This window comes from Convolutriloba macropyga, chromosome 15 (genome assembly GCF_964194025.1).
Source record: "Convolutriloba macropyga chromosome 15, txConMacr16.3, whole genome shotgun sequence".
In the NCBI taxonomy this organism is placed as follows: domain Eukaryota; kingdom Metazoa; phylum Xenacoelomorpha; order Acoela; family Convolutidae; genus Convolutriloba; species Convolutriloba macropyga.
Genome location: NC_134482.1, coordinates 28,954,213 through 28,970,369, shown reverse-complemented (window position 1 = coordinate 28,970,369; position 16,157 = coordinate 28,954,213). Strand labels below are relative to the sequence as shown.

At 35.6% G+C, this 16,157-nt stretch overlaps 1 protein-coding gene across 1 annotated transcript in view; it reads right to left on the bottom strand.

The window, feature by feature from the left end:
• The window catches only part of LOC142354304 (angiotensin-converting enzyme-related protein-like), a 361,020-nt gene that overhangs the window by 196,315 nt on the left and 148,548 nt on the right, over nucleotides 1-16,157 (bottom strand). The gene's annotated exons all lie outside the window — the stretch shown is intronic.

Sequence of the window (16,157 nt, the reverse complement as noted above, 5' to 3'; positions counted from 1 at the left end):
TCAACGTTCACAACAAAACTTTATTTCAAAATGTTGTTTTTGTTCTTCGTTCTTGGAACTTGGTAATGAAAAGACAAATTTAAAGTTTTTGTTGGGTGCAAAAGCTTCCATTTAAAGATGCAATCAAATGTGGTGGGGCGTTTCAACCTCGTTTTGAAAACCTTTAGCTGTAAATTAGATCTGTGATAGTCTCATTTATTTGTTACTTTATTTTCATTGTTAGGTTTCAAAGATCCTGCTTCTGATTGCTTGGGTTCACAAAGATAATGTATGTTTAGATTCTACCCAGGTTGAGGTCCTCGCTCAAAATGATCTATGAAAATACCCATCCAGACTATTTTTGCTTATGAAAATACCCAGGCAGACCAAAAATGCCTATGATCCAGACTTTGCCTCGTTCAAAACTTTGGTGCGTTTATGTGCTCGTTCAAAAACGCTTATGAAAAGACTTGTACAGACGAAAATGCGATATGATACAGACTTTGGCTCGTTCCATTTATGAAAAGACTCAGAAAGACCGAAAAACTTTATGATCCAGACTTTGGATCGTTCAATTTATGAAAAGACCGGAGCTAAGAAATACCGACAAAAATGGCGTACGAAACGTCGGTATTTGTCGGCTTTTTGTCAGTTTCATCGGTTTTGCATGTATGAAGCGTTGGTTTTTGTCGGTATTGTAGAAATAATCCCAAGTTGAGGAGTCCGCTCAAATTCCACTCAAAAAATGCAAGAGATGACCGGAATGAGCGGAAATTGACCGGAATGAGCGGAATCGATAAAAAATACTCCATAGTCAGTATACTCCATACCCAGTTTGGATCGATTTGGAAAACTCGTCAATCTAACGAAATAGACCTAATTTTGAAATTTAAATAATCGAAATATTTGAAAATTTCCGTACGAAAAGCTAACTTTTTTCCTAGAAAAGCTTTCGCAAATTTTTTTTTGTTTTACACTCTAGGTACCCGTGGTATACTCCATACCCAGTTTGGTTCGATTTGGTCAATTCCTTGACCCGGTGAAAAAGACATTTTTTTAAATTTAGGTATTGGAAATATTGTTTTATAGTCATTTATCATTTATCTTTTATCATTTATAGTCATTTAGCGATTTATTATGCTTTGTTTTGTTTGGAAGTAGAGTTAAAATTTGGTTTTTTACCTAAAGCTCTACTCAAAATCTCCTATAGTTGTTTGTTTGTAACTCCGCCTTAGCCGGTCCCCAGCCCGGTTGAGAGAAGGAGGAGGGGAAAACACCAAAAACTTACTGGAAAATCTCAAAAAGTTGTTCGTTAGTCCAAAAACTACCTACATTGAGGTTTTAGCCAGAGAAAGACATAAAGTCAAACTAAAAGGAATCAGCAACAAAGTAATTCATATTCCTACTGTTTATTTTTAAGAAAAGCAACATTTAGGCTCCGCTGGTCAGCCGGCAAAGGTCGGCATTGACTTTTGTTATTGTTTGGCATGTAAGTTGAGCCAATTGGACCTAATGAACTCAAATAAAACAGTCATATATAATATAATGCAAAATTGTCACTTTTCGTAATGTTATCAAAGCTGTAAGTAGATAGAAAACCTCTTAAAGCTGGTAGAGAAACTTCAATTGTCGGGAAAAAAATTTTCGACGACCCCAGTTTTATGCCGCTAGCTATAAGTTCACTTCGGTGCTAGGGCTGTTCTGCTATAGGAGGTCCCTAAAAGTTTGGAACCTTCATAAAAGTGCGACTTAACAATTTTTGAGGTGACATATTTACACATATAAAAACGTATAATATCACATCATAAATGTTACCATTGCAGTATATACATGATGTTATTGTGTGACTGGTCTCCAAATACTACCTACATTGAGGTTGTGGCCAAAGAAAGACATAGAGTAGAACTAATAGGAATCAGCAACTAAGCAATTCATATTCCTACTATTTGTTTTTTAAGAAAAGCAACGTCTAGGCTCCGCTGGCCAGCCGGTAAAGGTCGGCATGGACTTTTACTATTGTCTGGCATGTAAGTTGAGCCAATTGGACCTAATGAACTCAAATAAAACAGTCATATATAATATAATGCAAAAATGTCACTTTTCATAATGTTATCAGAACTATAAGTAGATATAAAACCTCTTAAAAGCTGGTAGAGAAATTTCAATTGTCGGGAAAAAAAATTTCGACCCCAGTTTTATGCCCCTAGCTATAAGTTCACTTGAGTACTGAGGTCTTTCTGCAGTAGGAAGTCCCTAAAAAAGTTTGGAACCTCCATAAAAGTGCCACTTAACAATTTTTGCGGTGACATATTTACACATATAAAAACGTTTAATATCACATCATAAATGTTACCATTGCAGTATATACATGATGTTAACGTGTGACTGGTCTCGAAATACTACCTACATTGAGGTTGTGGCCAGAGAAAGACATAGAGTCAAACTAATGGGAATCAGCAACAAAGCATTTCATATTCCTACTATTTATTTTTAAGAAAAGCAACATTTAGGCTCCGCTGGCCAGCCGGTTAAAGTCGGCATGGACTTTTATTATTGTCTGGCATGTAAGTTGAGCCAGTTGGACCTAATGAACTCAAATAAAACAGTCGTATATAATATCATGCAAAAATGTCACCTTTCCTAATGTTATCAGAGCTGTAAGTAGATAGAAAACCTCTTAAAAGCTGTTAGAGAAATTCCAATTGTCGAGAATAAATTTTTCGACCCCAGTTTTATGACCCTAGCTATAAGTTCACTTCAATTCTAAGGCCGTTCTTCTATAGGAGGTCCCTAAAAAAGTTTGGAACCTTCATAAAATTGCCACTTAACAATTTTTGCGGTGACATTATTTACACATTTAAAAACGTATAATATCACATCAAAAAGGTTACCATTGCAGTATATACATGATGTTAACGTGTGACTGGCCTCCAAATACTAACTACATTGAGGTTGTGGCCAGAGAAAGACATAGAGTCAATTAATAGGAAACAGCAACAAAGCAATTCATATTGCAACTATTTATTTTTAAGAAAAGCAACATCTAAGCTCCGCTGGCCAGCCGGTAAAGGTCGGCATGGACTTTTACTATTGTCTGGCATGTAAGTTGAGCCAATTGGACCTAATGAACTCAAATAAAACAGTTATATATAACATAATGCAAAAATGTCACCTTTCATAAAATATCAGAGCTGTAAGTAGATAGAAAACCTCTTAAAACCTGGTAGAGAAATTCCAATTGTCGAGAAAGAACTTTCGACCCCAGTTTTATTACCCTAGCTTTAAGTTAATTTCAGTTCTAAGGCCGTTCTGCTATAGGAATTCCCTAAAAAAGTTTGGAACCTTCATAAAGGTGCCACTTAACCATTTTTGCGGTGACATTATTTACACATTTAAAAACGTTTAATATCACAACAAAAAGGTTACCATTGCAGTATAAACATGATGTTAACACGTGTCTGGCCTCCAAATACTACTTTCATTGAGGTTTTGGCCAGAGAAAGACATAGAGTCAAATTAATAGGAAACAGCAACAAAGCATTTCATATTCCTACTATTTATTTTTAAGAAAAGCAACATTTAGGCTCCGCTGGCCAGCCGGTAAAAGTCGGCATGGACTTTTATTATTGTCTGGCATGTAAGTTGAGCCAATTGGACCTAATGATTTCAAATAAAATTAGTCATATTTATCATAATGCAAAAATGTCACCTCTCATAATGTTATCAGAGCTGTAAGTAGATAGAAAACCTCTTAAAAGCTGGTAGAGAAATTTCAATTGTCGGGAAAAAAATTTTCGACCCCAGTTTTATGCCCCTAGGTATAAGCTCACTTCAGTTCTAGGGCTTTTTTGCTATAGGAGGTCCCTGAAAAAATTTGGAACCTCCATAAAAGTGCCACTTAACAATTTTTGCGGTGACAATATTTACACATTTAAAAAAGTTTAATATCACATCAAAATGTTACCCTTGCAGTATATACATGAGGTTAATGTGTGGTTGGCATCCAAATACTACCTACATTGACGTTATGGCCAGAGAAAGACATAGAGTGAAACCAATAGGAATCAGCAACAAAGCAATTCGTATTCCTACTATTTATTTTAAAGAAAAGCATTATTTAGGCTCCGCTGGCCAGTCGGTAACGGTCGGCATGGACTTTTATTTTTGTCTGGCATGTACGTTGAGCCAATTGGACCTAATGAACTCAAATAAAACAGTCATATATAATATAATGCAATAATGTCAACTTTCATATTGTTATCAGAGCTGTAAGTAGATAGAAAACCTCTTAAAAGCTGGTAGAGAAACTTCAATTGTCGGGAAAAAAATTTTCGACCCCAGTTTTATGGCGCTAGCTATAAGTTCACTTCAGTGCTAGGGCTGTTCTGCTATAGGAGGTCCCTAAAAGTTTGGAACCTCCATAAAAGTGCCACTTAACAATTTTTGCGGTGACATTATTTACACATTTAAAAACGTTTAATATTACATCAAAAATGTTACCATTGCGGTATATACATGATGTTAACGTGCGGTTGGCCTCCAAATACTACCTACATTGAGGTTTTGGCCAGAGAAAGATATAGAGTCAAACTAATAGGAATCAGCAACAAAGCAATTCATTTTCCTACTATTTATTTTCAAGAAAAGCAAAATTTAGGCTCCGCTGGCCAGCCGGTAAAAGTCGGCATGGACTTTTATTATTGTCTGGCATGTAAGTTGAGCCAATTGGACCTAATGAAGACAAATGAAACAGTCATATTTAATATAATGCAAAAATGTCACCTCTCATAATGTTATCAGAGCTGTAAGTAGATAGAAAACCTCTTAAAAGCTGGTAGAGAAATTTCAATTGTCGGGAAAAAATTTTTTGACCCCAATTTTATGCCCCTAGCTATAAGTTCACTTCAGTGCTAGGGCTGTTCTGCTATAGGAGGTCCCTAAAAAATTTGGAACCTCCATAAAAGTGCCACTTAACAATTTTTGCGGTGACATTATTTACACATTTAAAAACGTTTAATATCAAATCAAAATGTTACCCTTGCAGTATATACTTGATGTTAACGTTTGAATGGCATTCATATACTACCTACATTGACGTTATGGCCAGAGAAAGACATAGAGTCAAACTAATAGGAATCAGCAACAAAGCAATTCATATTCCTATTAATTATTTTAAAGAAAAGCATTATTGAGGCTCCGCTGGCCAGCCGGTAAAAGTCGGCATGGACATTTATTATTGTCTGGCATGTAAGTTGAGCCAATTGGACCAATTGAACTCAAATAAAACTGTCATATTTTATATAATGCAAAAATGTCACCTTTCATAATGTTATCAGAGCTGTAAGTAGATAGAAAACCTATTAAAAGCTGGTAGAGAAATTTCAATTGTAGGGAAAAAATTTTCGACCCCAGTTTTATGCGCCTAGCTATAAGTTCCTTTCAGTACTAAGGCCCTTCTGTTATAGGAGGTCCCTAAAAAAGTTTGAAATCTTCATAAAAGTGTCACTTAACATTTTTTGCGGCGCCATTATTTAAACATTTAAAAACGTTTAATATCATATCAAAAATGTTACCATTGCAGTATATACATGATGTTAACGTGTGACTGGCCTCCAAATACTACCTTTATTGAGGTTTTGGCCAGAGAAAGACATAGAGTCAAACTAGTAGGAATCAGCAACAAAGCAATTCATTTTACTACTATTTATTTTTGAGAAAAGCAACCTTTAGGCTCCGCTGGCCAGCCGGTAAAGGTCGGCATGGACTTTTATTACTGTCTGGCATGTAAGTTGAGCCAATTGGACCAAATGAACTCAAATAAAACAGTCATATAATATATAATGCAAAAATGTCACCTTTCATAATGTTATCAGAGCTGTAAGTAGATAGAAAACCTATTAAAAGCTGGTAGAGAAATTTCAATTAAAGGGAAAAATCTTTCGACCCCAGTTTTATGCGTCTAGCTATAAGTTCATTTCCGCACTAATGTCCTTCTGCTGTAGGAGGTCCCTAAAAAAATTGAAATCTTCATAAAAGTGCCACTTAACATTTTTTGCGGCGCCATTATTTAAACATTTAAAAACCTTTAATATCATATCAAAAATGTTACCATTGCAGTATATACATGATGTTAACGTGTGACTGGCCTCCAAATACTACCTTTATTGAGGTTTTGGCCAGTGAAAGACGAAGAGTCAAACTAATAGGAATCAGCAACAAAGCAATTCATTTTACTTATATTTATTTTTAAGAAAAGCAAGCTTTAGGCTCCGCTGGCCCGCCGGTAAAGGTCGGCATGGACTATTATTACTGTCTGGCAAGTAAGTTGAGCCAATTGAACCAAATGAACTCAAATAAAACAGTCATATATTGTATAATACAAAAATGTCACCTTTCATAATGTTATCAGAGCTGTAAGTAGATAGGAAACCTATTAAAAGCTGGTAGAGAAATTTCAATTGTAGGGAAAAAATTTTCGACCCCAGTTTTATGCGCCTCGCTAAAAGTTCTCTTCAGTAATAAAGCCCTTCTGCTATAGGAGGTTCCTAAAAAAGTTTGAAATCTTCATAAAAGTGCCACTTAACATTTTTTGCGGCGCCATTATTTAAACATTTAAAAACGTTTAATATCACATCAAAATTGTTACCATTGCAGTATATACATGATGTTAACGTGTGACTGGCCTCAAAATACTACATTTATTGTGGTGTTGGCCAGAGAAAGACATAGAGTCAAACTAATAGGAATCAGCAAGAAAGCAATTCATATTCCTACTATTTACTTTTAAGAAAGCAACATTTAGGCTCCGCTGGCCAGCCGGTAAAGGTCGGCATGGACTTTTATTATTGTCTGGCATGTAAGTTGAGCCAATTGGACCTAACGAACTCTAATAAAAGAGTCATATATAATATAATGCAAAAATGTCACCTTTCATAATGTTATCAGAGCTGTAAGTAGATAGAAAACCTCTTAAAAGCTGGTAGAGAAATTTCAATTGTAGGGAAAAAATTTTCGACCCCAGTTTTATGCGCCTAGCTATAGGTTCCTTTCAGCACTAAGGCCCTTTTGCCATAGGAGGTCCCTAAAAAGTTTGCAACCTTCATAAAATTGCCACATAACAATTTTTGCGGCGCTATTATTTACACATTTAAAAACGTTTAATATCAAATCAAAAATGTTACCACTGCAGTATATACATAATGTTAACGTGTGAATGGCCTACAAATACTACCTATATTGAGGTTTTGGCCAGAGAAAGACATAGAGTCAAACTAATAGGAATCAGCATCAAAGCTATTCATATTCCTACTATTTATTTTTAAGAAAAACAACATTTAGGCTCCGCTGGCCAGCCGATAAAGGTCGGCTTGGACTTTTATTATTGTCTGGCAGGTAAGATGATTCCATTGGACCTAATGAACTTAAATAAAACAGTCATATATAACATAAAGCAAAAATTTCTCCTTTCATAATGTTATCAGAGCTGTAAGTAGATAGAAAACATCTTAACAGGTGGTAGAGAAACGTCAGTTGTCGGGAAAATACTTATCGAACCGAGTTTTACGCTCCTAGCTACAAGTTCACATCAGTTCTAAGGCCATTCCGCTGTAGGAGGTCCCTAAAGAAGTTTGGAACTTTCATAAGGGGGCCTCTTAACAATTTTTGTGGCGCCATTTTTTACACATTTAAAAACGTTTAATATCACATCAAAAATGTTACCATTGCAGTATATACATATTGTTAATGTGTGGCTGGCCTCCAATTACTACCTGCATTGAGATTTTGGCCAGAGAAAGACATAGAGTCAAACTAATAGGAATCAGCAACAAAGCAATTCAAATTCTTACTATTTATTTTTAAGAAAAGCAACATTTAGGCTCCAGGCTCCACTGGCCAGCCGGTAAAGGTCGGCATGGACTTTTAATATTGTCTGGCATGTAAGATGAGACCATTGGACTTAATCGTTTCATAATGTTATCAGAGCTGTAAGTAGATAGAAAACCTCTTAACAGGTGGTAGAGAAATGTCAGTTGTCGGGAAAATACTTATCGAACCCAGTTTTCGGCTCCTAGCTACAGGTTCACATCAGTTCTAAGGTCATTCCGCTATAGGAGGTCCCTAAAAAAGTTTGGAAATTTCATAAGGGTGCCTCTTAACAATTTTTGCGTCGCCATTTTTTACACATTTAAAAACGTTTAATATCACATCAAAAATGTTACCATTGCAGTATATACATGATGATAATGTGTGGCTGGCCTCCAATTACTAGCTGCATTGAGGTGTAGGCCAGGGAAAGACATAGAGTCAAACTAATAGGAATCAACAACAAAGCAATTCATATTCCTACTCTTTATTTTTAAGAAAAGCATATCGGTACAGCTGCAAAACTAAAATGCAAAAAAGTTTTTGTATAATAACCATTCCAAGAGGTGACCATGTTATTATGAAAGCACGAAGTGTATAATTTATTGGTTTTCAAACGTTTTCGACGCATTTTTTAAGATAATTTCTACTAAAAACTGAGTTTTTTGGAAAAAATATGACCATGTCCAATGATGTTTATTCTAGTTATTCATCAACTACTGATTTAAATTGGCTCAAAATAGTCTGAATAGCTTTATATTTAGTGCATCTTTTTTGCAGAAAAATATTTTCATGGTAAATATTGAGTAGATTGTAACAATTGGGCTTGAAACTGGAAGAAAATTTAACCTTACATATTACCTCATTAAACAGATTTCTTGATATCTTCACGATTACCGTATCAATTGGTATGTTCGTAGGCTTGTTATCTTGCTCAATTCATGTACTTTGTGGTAATGATTAGATACCAAACTTAAAAAAAAGTTTTGTGTTCAAAAACGCAAACACTCGGACTTCATTACTGCTTTTTCTGTGCATTTCGGTACAACCTGCAAAAACGATTGTTTTGGAGTTATAGAAACTGAAATTTCGTATGACAAAACTTTCTGAATGTCAGCCATGATATGCTCAAAGCAAGAGGTCTGTCATTTTTTGGTCAACCAGCCGTTTGAGACATGCATTTTGATATAATTTCAACTGAGATTGGATAATTTTAAAAAAAATTTTACTACGTTTAAAGTTGTTTTCATTAATTTCTCAAAAACTACAAAACCAAATTTGCTCAACATAAGCGCAATCGCTTGGTATTAAGCACCTCGTTACTGCTGATAAATGTTCTCATGACAATTGGACAGTGGTTTGTAGTATTTTGGGGGTAAACTAGAGAATTACTCCAAAACCTCGAAATTCATGATGGTCGAAATTTCGGTGTTGTAAAACAGCTGTACTGGATGTTTTTAATGGTTAATTAAGTTACAATAACATGTCCTGAATGCACCCATATCATTTTTCAGTGCGTTCCCTGGCAGGAAAACACCAAATTTCGTCTCTGTAGCTCTGTAACTGCCCAAATTGAGGTGTTTGGTACCAAAGGTGCATTTTGAAATTTTTCGGGCAAGAATGGTCCAAAAATTATGTTCTATAGCTTATTTTACTCCTTGTTATACGTAGAAACTAGATACTAGGTGCTCCATATAGGTTTTTAGTGGTCTTGGTGGTGAATTTTGCCTCTGCAGGTGGTGCAACCCCCCTTGAGGTCTTGGGGGGTACCAAACGTGCATTTTGAAATTTTTCGTGCATGGATGGTCCAAAAGTGATGTACTATGGCTTGTTTTACTCCTTGTTATATGTAGAAACTAATAACTAGGTGCTGCATATAGGTTTTCAGCGGTCTTGGTGGTGCATTTTGCCTCTGCAGGTGGTGCACCCCGCCTTGAGGTCTTGGGGGGTACCAAACGTGCATTTTGAAATTTTTCGTGCATGGATGGTCCAAAAGTGATGTACTATGGCTTGTTTTACTCCTTGTTATATGTAGAAACTAATAACTAGGTGCTGCATATAGGTTTTCAGCGGTCTTGGTGGTGCATTTTGCCTCTGCAGGTGGTGCACCCCCCCTTGAGGTCTTGGGGGGTACCAAACGTGCATTTTGAAATTTTTCGTGCATGGATGGTCCAAAAGTGATGTACTATGGCTTGTTTTACTCCCTGTTATATGTAGAAACTAATAACTAGGTGTTGCATATGGGTTTTCAGCGGTCTTGGTGGTGCATTTTGCCTCTGCAGGTGGTGCACCCCCCTTGAGGTCTGGGGGGTACCAAACGTGCATTTTGAATTTTTTCGTGCATGGATGGTCCAAAAGTGATGTACTATAGCTTGCTTTACTACTTGTTTTATGTAGAAACGAATAACTAGGTGCTGTATATAGGTTTTGATTGGTTAGTATTTTAGAAGTTATTAACGATTTTCGATCTCGAACCTCCGAAAATGACCACATGCTCACTGCTCGATCTTTAAGTTTTCTGTAATCAGAGTGTTTATGTTGATAACCGGTTAATATGAGTTGCGATATCATTGCACAAAACTTTTAAGACTATGTTGAATGCTTTTGATGCACCCTTCAGGTAACTATAAACGAACTAGCGTTTGGTGCCAATTGAAAACAGGGCATAGCGACTGAATGCTCGGTTACTTTTCATTGGTTCAAGGAGTTGTCCAAATCGAACCAAACTTGGTATGTAGTATCGCCTGTGTAGTTAGAGCATAGGAAAAAAGGAATTTTTGGTATAGCTTAGCTAGGACAAAAGTTAGTTTTTCATACGGAAATTTGCGTACTTCTCGAATAACGAATATTAAAAAATAGGTCTTTTTCATCGGGTCAAGGAGTTGTTCAAATCAAACCAAACTTGGTTTGTAGTAATCCCAGGGTAGGTAGACTCTAAGACAAAAAGATATTTTGGTTTAGCTTGCCTAGGAAGGAAGTTAGTTTTTCGTACGGATATTTGCGATTATTTCAAATAAGCCATTTTAAAAAATAGTTAAATTTTATCGGATCTCAGAGTTGTTTAAAGTGAACCAAATTGATATCCCGGCCTACCAGTACTATTTAGGTTGTAATGCAAAAAGAATGGTCCGTCTAACTTTCATAGAAAAAAAGTTCGTATTTCAATCGGAAATATCGATTTTTTCCCTTTTTCTATTTTCAAAAATATAGAAGTTTTATTGGGTCAAGGAGTTGTCCAAAGTGAACCAAACTTGGTATGGAGAATCCCCAGTGTAGGTAGACTCTAAGACGAAAAAAGTTTTTGGTATAGCTTGCCTAGGAAGGAAGTTAGTTTTTCGTACGTTAATTTCCGATTAATTCGAATAATTAATTTTAAATAATTTTAAAAAATATTTAAATTTTATCGGGTCAAAGAGTTATTCAAATCAAACCAAACTTGGTTTGGAGTATCCCATGGGTATTTAAAGTGTAAAACAAAAAGAATTTTTGCTAAAGCTTGCCTAGGAAAAAAGTTAGTTTTTCATACGGAATTTTGCGATTAATTCGAATAATTAATTTTAATTATTTTTTAAAAATAGGTCTTTTTGATTAGGTCTTACAGTTGTCCAAAATTAACCAAACTCGGTGTCGAGTATCCCATGGGTAACTAGATTGTAAATCAAAAAGAATTTTTGGTATAGCTTGGCTAGGAAAAAAGTTAGCTTTTCATACGCAAATTTGCGAATTTCGCAAATAACTAATTTTAAAAATAGGTCTTTTTCATCGGGTCAAGGAGTTGTCCAAATCAAACCAAACTCGGTATCGAGTATCCCATGGGTAACTAGATTGTAAAACAAAAAGAATTTTTGATATAGCTTGGCTAGGAAAAAAGTTAGCTTTTCATACGCAAATTTGCGAATTTCGCAAATAACGAATTTTAAAAAAAGGGTCTTTTTCATCAAACCAAGGAGTTGTCTAAATGAAACCAAACTCGGTACGAGTATCCCATGGGTAACTAGATTGTAAAACGAAAAGAATTTTTGATATAGCTTGGCTAGGAAAAAAGTTAGCTTTTCATACGGAAATTTGCGAATTTCGCAAATAACGAATTTTAAAAATAGGTCTTTTTCATCGAATCAAGGAGTTGTCTAAATCGAACCAAACTCGGTATCGGGTATCCCATAGGCATTTAGATTGTAAATCAAAAAGAATTTTTGGGTATAGCTTGGCTAGGAAAAAGTTAGCTTTTCATACGGAAGTTTGCGAATTTCGCAAATAACGAATTTTAAAAATAGGTCTTTTTCATCGGATCAAGGAGTTGTTCAAAGTGAACCAAATTGATATCCCAGACTACCAGTAACATTTAAATTGTAATACAAGAAGAATGGTTGGCCTAACTTTTCTAGAAAAAAAGTTCATATTTCAATCGGAAAAATCGACTTATTCGCTTATTCTATTTTCAAAAATATAGAAATTTTATCGGGTCAAGGAGATGTTCAAATCGAACCAAACTGGGTATGGAGTATCACATGGGTATTTAAAGTGTAAAAGAAAAAGAATTTTTGCTATAGCTTGCCTAGGAAAAAAGTTAGTTTTTCATACGGAAATTTGCTATTATTTCGAATAATTTTGCGATTATATTTTTAGAAATAGGTCTATTTCGTCGGGTCAAGGAGTTGTGCAAATGGAACCACACTTGGTATGGAGTATCCCCTGTATATATAGAGTCTGAAACAAAAAGATTTTTTGCTATAGCTTGCCTAGGAAAAAAGTTAGTTCTTCATACGGAAATTTTGACTTATTCGCTTATTCTATTTTCAAAAAAAGAGAAATTTCATCGGGTCAAGGAGTTGTTCAAATCAAACCAAACTCGGTATGGAAAATTCCATAGGTACCTAGAGTGTAAAACACAAAGAATTTTTGCTATAGCTTGCCTAGGAAAAAAGTTAGTTTTTCATACGGATTTGTGCAATTATTTCAAATAAATAATTCTAAAAATTGGTCTATTTCGTCGAATCACGGAGTTGTCCAAATAGAACCAAACTCGGCATGGAGTATCCCCTGTGTACCTTAAATCTAAAACAAAAAGAATTTTTGCTATAGCTTGCCTAGGAAAAAAGTTAGGTTTTCATACGGAAAGTTGCAATTATTTCGTTTAAATTGCAATTATTGAATTTTAAAAATAGGTCTATTTCGTCGGGTCAAGGAGTTGTGCAAATGGAACCAAACTTGGTATGGAGTATCCCCTGTATATATAGAGTCTGAAACAAAAAGATTTTTTGCAATAGCTTGCCTAGGAAAAAAGTTAGTTTTTCATACGGAAATTTTGACTTATTCGCTTATTCTATTCTCAAAAATATAGAAATTTCATCGGGTCAAGGAGTTGTTCAAATCAAACCAAACTCGGTATGGAGAATCCCATAGGTACCTAGAGTGTAAAACACAAAGAATTTCTGCTATAGCTTGCCTAGGAAAAAAGTTAGTTTTTCATACGGATTTGTGCAATTATTTCAAATAAATAATTCTAAAAATTGGTCTATTTCGTCGAATCAAGGAGTTGTCCAAATCGAACCAAACTCGGCATGGAGTATCCCCTGTGTACTTTAAGTCTAAAACAAAAGAAATTTTTGCTATAGCTTGCCTACGAAAAAAGTTAGTTTTTCATACGGATTTGTGCAATTATTTCAAATAAATAATTTTGAAAATAGGTCTTTTTTATTCCGTCAAGGAGTTGTCCAAATAGAACCAAACTCGGTATGGAGTATCACCAGCGTAGTTAGAGTCTAGCAAAAAAAGAATTTTTGCTATAGCTTGCCTAGGAAAAAAGTTAGTTTTTCATACGGAAATTTGCTATTATTTCGAATAATTTTGCGATTATATTTTTAGAAATAGGTCTATTTCGTCGGGTCAAGGAGTTGTGCAAATGGAACCACACTTGGTATGGAGTATCCCCTTTATATATAGAGTCTGAAACAAAAAAATTTTTTGCTATAGCTTGCCTAGGAAAAAAGTTAGTTTTTCATACGGAAATTTTGACTTATTCGCTTATTCTATTCTCAAAAATATAGAAATTTCATCGGGTCAAGGAGTTGTTCAAATCAAACCAAACTCGGTATGGAGAATCCCATAGGTACCTAGAGTGTAAAACACAAAGAATTTTTGCTATAGCTTGCCTAGGAAAAAAGTTAGTTTTTCATACGGATTGTGCAATTATTTCAAATAAATAATTCTAAAAATTGGTCTATTTCGTCGAATCAAGGAGTTGTCCAAATCGAACCAAACTCGGAATGGAGTATCCCCTGTGTACTTTAAGTCTAAAACAAAAGAAATTTTTGCTATAGCTTGCCTACGAAAAAAGTTAGTTTTTCATACGGATTTGTGCAATTATTTCAAATAAATAATTTTAAAAATAGGTCTTTTTTATTCGGTCAAGGAGTTGTCCAAATGGAACCAAACTCGGTATGGAGTATCACCAGCGTAGTCTACCACAAAAAGAATTTTTGCTATAGCTTGCCTAGGAAAAAAGTTAGTTTTTCATACGGAAATTTGCTATTATTTCAAATAATTTTGCTATTATAATTTTAAAAATTGGTCTATTTCTTTGAATCAAGGAGTTGTCCATCATGGTGTTGTAATGCGTTAGATCTAGCAAATCTAGTATGTTCACCGCTTATCTTACAAAAGTTCAACGCGTAGGTTTTACATAAAGGAGAGTGAAATGGATTTAAATTCAAAACAAGTATGCTAGAAGTTAGTGAGAATGGGCGCAATGGAACAAGTAGTGGCTGACATGCACGAGGTGAGAGATTCGAATCTGTGCAGTGACGGTAACGTGTAGTAAAGGGTGAAATGTGATGACTTTTTGTAAGTTCTACGCTTACTCTAGCGGTGATCTTACCTAATTTCACCGCATTTCACCGCAAAATTATGTACCAAAATTGCGATGAAAAAAAAAATTTCATCGCTTATTCTACATATTTCTCCGATTTTTCTCGGCCCGGGAATTCTTCTTATCCGGTGGGGTCATCCTATGCGATTTCAAGCCTTTCTGTCAGAAGAACAACAAAAATAATCGGAAGGTTAAAATGCATTTAACATGCTAAAATCAATCCAATGAATCTTGATAAAATGATAGAAATGGAATGCTATCGGTGATTTAATTTAATTCATCAGAACAAAAACCCAAATTTGGAAAATTTTCAATGAGTTTTGTGGTGCTGATAAACATAGCACAATTGGTATGTATTCATATAACGGAAAAAACTGAAAAAGGTTCAATGGCAATACAGTGGAAAGTCATGATACAAATGAACAGACAGATTGGTTCAAGCAGAAATTTTGTAGGGAATTTCGGTCTAAACAGTGCAAAAATATCCTCAACCGATTGAGAATAGTGCAAACCAAAGTAAGCAACATCTAACAGCGATTAGGGTCAGCTTTGTTGACCCCGAAGCAATCAGCAAGAGCTGATAGCCCAGGATGAAGTCCGCGACCCAAGACAGGTATTGGCCAGACCGACCATACTCAAAGATCGTTATTGGCCAGACTGACCAGACATTGTCCAGACCATTGGGCAGACCGAACAGACCCTAGGCCAGACCGTTGTCCAGATCATCGGCCAGACCTTGTCCAAACTAATGGCCAGATCGAACAGACCCTAGGCAGACCCTAGTCAAAGCAACGGAAATTCGTGCCGTTAAGTGCTGACGTCACTGATTTTCTGTATCTATTATAAAAAGGCTAGAGCTAACGAGTAGCGATGATGTTATGCATGATAAATATTTGATCTATAAAAATAAGGTAGAGCTATGAGTGATCAACCGAAATTGCTCAAGACTTCAATATCAACAAAATATTTATTTATGTCATCGAATTTGTTTCGACGACTGTTAAAAGTGAATTGTAAAAGTGTTTGAACAAGTCTTTCATTAGTGTGTTTTTACCTTAGAGCGGTTCTTGAAAAACAGATTTTTGTCGTATCTTTATGCAATAAATCTAATTACGTCGCCAATCCTACATTTTGAGCAAGCAAATTTTCTTGCTACCCAGGTTTAGGTGCGCCACCCTAGACCGCTCTGATCAGTCCATTTGGGTCGCACACCGGTGGCGTGGTGCGACCCAAAATACATGGTCTGGGAAACGCTTGAGTCGCACTATGGTCTGGTCTATGGTCGCACCAGGATCTGGTCAGATAGCAAAGTCTGGGAACTGTTCTGGACAATGGTCGCACGACGTCTGATTAGAGGGCAAAGTCTGGGAAGTGGTCTGGACAATGGTCGCACTAAGGTCTGATCGGAAGGCAAAGTCGCACTATATTCTGATCATAGGTCGCACTA